We start from the raw sequence: 4,316 nt of genomic DNA, 5'->3' as shown, positions 1-4,316 counted from the left end.
CTGAGGTATACCCACGTTAAGAGTCACGTTAGCTAAACTAACGTGGACTCTAACGTAGGGAGGAAGGGCAACAAGCAAACGATATTGAAAAAGGTGAATGCCAATAACGTTTGTGAATGACCAAGAGGCAACGTTAGTGGTCACGTTAGTACCACTAACGTTGAAGTTAACGTGGACCATTTTGGTTAGGAACGTTAGTGAAAAAGGTGATCGTCACTAACGTTCTCGAACCCACATTTTCACTTAACGTTAACACCACTAACGTCCTAACTAACGTCCATGCCTAACTCACACTTTTTTTGCAAGCAAAGCTAAGCCCACTGAAGATGATAACTGCTTCAAACTCAAGATCCAAAGGCCCATATCCAAGACTTCAAGAGCCAACTAGAAGATCAGAAGAGTAGTATATATAGGAGTAGTTTTGAAATAGAGAGGAGCTTTTGGGGATTGAGAGAACCACTCTCTGTATAATTTTACTTTCTCTGCAACTTCTAGTTTTACTTTCAGAATGTATTTTTCATCTTTGCTTTCCATTCCCAGAGCTATGAACAACTAAAGCCCTTTCATTAGGTTAGGGAGCTCTGTTGTAATTTGATGGATCAATAATAGTTTTCATTATTCTTCCTCTTTTTTTTCTCTTGATTTTACTAGAAAGCTTTCAATCTTCATCCAATTGGGTAGTTATCTTGGAAAAGAAGCTATTCATACATGGATTTCTTCGGAACCTTGGAAGAGGAATGAAGAGATCATGCTAGAAATGCTTTCTCATGTTGGACCAAATTGGGGTTTGGACGGATATGGTGACATATAATTCTTCCAATACTTTGATTTGGAAATACATGTGGTATAATCAGTGACCATACTTCATCTCTTCTCATGAGCAATTAGACCAAGGAATTGGCTATTGATCAAGATTTGAGAGATTGAATTACCAAGGAATTGGAATTCAATCACTTAAGATTGCCAAGGAGATCAATGAATGCATTGATTAAGGAAGAGATGAAAATGAACTTGATCCGGAGAATGCAACATCTCCTGAGCCCAATGAATTTCCCATTTCTGATCTTACCCATTCTCTTTACTTTCTGCCATTTACTTTTATGCTGAATTCTCCATTCCCTATTTAAGATTTTGCAATTTATTTTCTGTCATTTATATTCAGTTCTTTATTTCCAGCATTTACATTTTCTACTATTTACTTTTCCGCCATTTAATTTTCTGCAACTCTCAAATCAACTTCTGCTTAGCTCAACTAGAACATTCCTCCAATTAAAGTTGCTTGACCAATCAATCCCTATGGGATTCGACCTCACTCTATTGTGAGTTTTTACTTGACGACAATTCGGTATACTTGCCGAAGGGAGATTTGTTGAGAGACAAGTTTCCGTGCATCACATCAGTCATAAAACTGAGAGTGGTCTTAGATAGATCAGAGACTACAGTTGCTAAGTCAGAGTGGCTCTGCTTAGAATTCTCTGTCTGTTTCTGAGAAGATGATGGAAAAGGTTTGCTATTGCCAAACCTATTTCTCCCACTATTATTGTTACTGAAGCCTTGATTAGCCTTCTGTTGATCCTTCCATGAGAAATTTGGATGATTCCTCCATGAAGGATTATAGGTATTTCCATAGGATTCTCCCATGTAATTCACCTTTTCCATTGTAGGATTCTCAGGGTCATAGGCTTCTTCTTCAGAGGAAGCTTCCTTAGTACTGCCTGTTGCAGCTTGTATTCCAGACAAACTCTGAGAAATCATATTGACTTGCTGAGTCAATATTTTATTCTGAGCCAATATTGCATTTAGAGTATCAATCTCAAGAACTCCTTTCTTCTGAGTTGTCCCATTATTCATAGGATTCCTTTCAGAAGTGTACATGAACTGGTTATTTGCAACCATTTCAATGAGTTCATAGGCTTCTGCAGGCGTCTTTTTCAGATGAAGAGATCCCCCAGCAGAGTGGTCCAATGACATCTTGGACAATTCAGACAGACCATCATAGAATATACATATGATGCTCCATTCTGAAAACATGTCAGAAGGACACCTTCTGATCAATTGCTTGTATCTTTCCCAAGCTTCATAGAGGGATTCACCTTCCTTCTGTCTGAAGGTTTGGACTTCCACTCTAAGCTTGCTCAATTTTTGAGGTGGAAAGAATTTGGCCAAGAAAGCATTGACCAACTTTTTCCAAGAGTTCAGGCTATCTTTAGGTTGTGAGTCCAACCATGTCCTAGCTCGGTCTCTTATAGCAAAGGGGAAAAGCATAAGTCTGTAAACCTCAGGATTAACCCCATTGGTCTTAACAGTGTCACAGATTTGCAAGAATTTAGCTAAGAACTGATGAGGATCTTCCAATGGAAGTCCATGAAACTTGCAATTCTGCTGCATCAGAGAAACTAATTGAGGCTTAAGCTCAAAGTTGTTTGCTCCAATTGCAGGAATTGAGATGCTCCGTCCACGGAAGTCAAAAGAGGGTGCAATAAAGTCACCAAGCATCTTCCTTGCATCTCTACCATTATTATTGGGTTCGGCCATCTCTTCTTCTTTTTTGAAAAATTTTGTCAGGTCCTCTCCAGAGTGTTGTGCTTTAGCTTCTCTTAGCTTCCTCTTTAGAGTCCTTTCAGGTTCCAGTTTAGCTTCAACAAGAATATTCTTATCCTTGCTTCTGCTCATATGAAAAAGAAGATAAGAGAAAAGAATAGGAATCCTCTATGTCACAGTATAGAAATTCCTTTATGTGAGTAGAAGAATAGAAGAGTAGAATGAAGAAGAGAGAAGATGAAGAATTCAAACACAGAGAGTGAGAGAGGGTTCGAATTATAAGAAGAAGAGAAGTGTTAGTAAATAAATAAATAAATAAAAAGAGATGAGAGAGAGAGAATTCGAATTTAAATTAAAATAAAAGGAAAATATTTTTTGTTTTTTTTATTATTGGTTAGTATTCGAAAAATTATAAAAAGGAATAAAATAAAATTTGAAAACTAAATAAATTAATTAATTAAATTGATTTTTGAAAAAGTGGTTAGTGATTTTCGAAAATTGGAGAGAGAAAAAGGTAGTTTGGTGGTTTTGAAAAAGATATGATTGAAATAGTAAATTTTTAAAATCAAATAAAAAGTCAAGTAGTTAATTGCAAAAGATTTGAAAATCAATTTTGAAAAGATAAGAAGTTAGAGAAGATTTTGAAATTGATTTTGAAAAAGATATGATTGAAATTTCTTTTGAAGAAGATTGAAAAGGAAATTAAAAAGATTTGATTTTTGAAATTAAAGTTGATTACTTGACTAATAAGAAACTAAAATATATGATTCTAGAATTTAAAGATTGATCCTTTCTTAATAGGTAAGTAACAACTTGAAAATTTTTTAATCTAAACATTAAATGTTAGCATTAATTTCGAAAATATGAAATAAAAATAAGAAAAAGATCTTGAAAATCAATTTTGAAAATTTTTGAAAATAAAAAAATAAAAAAGATTTGAAAAAGATAGAATTTTTAATTTGAAATTTTGACTTGACTAACAAGAAACAACTAAATTTTAAAAATTTTGACTAAATCAATTCAAAATTTCAAAAATTATAAGCAAAATAATGGGAAAGATATTTTTTATTTTTGAAATTAATGAGGAAAGAGAAAAACATCAAACAGACACAAGACATAAGAAATTAAAATCAAAACAACTAATGCATGCAAGAACACTTTGAATGTCAAGATGAACATCAAGAACACTTTGAAGATCATGATGAACACCAAGAACATGTTTTTGAAAATTTTTAAGAAAAGAAAAAACATGCAAGACACCAAACTTAAAAATTTTTAAACTTTAGACACTAATAATTCAAGAATGCATATGAAAAATGAGGAAAGACGCAAAATAAGAAAATGTAAAGATCAAACAAAGACAATCATCAAGAACAACTTGAAGATCAATGAAGAACACATGCATGAATTTTTCAAAAATTTAAAGAAAGATTAAAAATATGCAATTGACACCAAACTTAAAATTTGACACAAGACTCAAACATGAAATTTTTTTGGTTTTTATGATTTTATTAATTTTTTTAATTTTTCAAAAATTAATTTGGAAAAAGAAAATAAAAAGATACAAAATTTTTAATAAGAATTCCAGGAATCATGCAATGTAGTCTAAAGCTCCGGTCCAAAAATTTAGACATGGCTTAATAGCCAGCCAAGCTTTATGTGAAAGCTTCGGTCCAAAAGATTAGACATGGCCAATGGCCAGCCAAGCTTCAGCAGAGCATTACATACAACAGTCATATTGATGGGAATCAAAAAGCTCCTGCAATGATAAGTGG

General features: G+C 33.4%; 1 non-coding gene across 1 annotated transcript; it reads left to right on the top strand.

The window, feature by feature from the left end:
- The first annotated feature begins 2,029 nt into the window (after positions 1 to 2,029).
- On the top strand, positions 2,030 to 2,133 carry LOC148545609 (small nucleolar RNA R71). The gene has a single exon (XR_015901558.1). It is a non-coding gene; the product is annotated as a small nucleolar RNA R71 (small nucleolar RNA).
- The last annotated feature ends 2,183 nt before the right edge of the window (positions 2,134 to 4,316 follow it).

The sequence above is a fragment of the Arachis ipaensis genome, chromosome B9 (genome assembly GCF_059453495.1).
Source record: "Arachis ipaensis isolate K30076 ecotype BB chromosome B9, ASM5945349v1, whole genome shotgun sequence".
NCBI lineage: Eukaryota > Viridiplantae > Streptophyta > Magnoliopsida > Fabales > Fabaceae > Arachis > Arachis ipaensis.
This window is presented reverse-complemented; position numbering and strand designations above follow the sequence as displayed.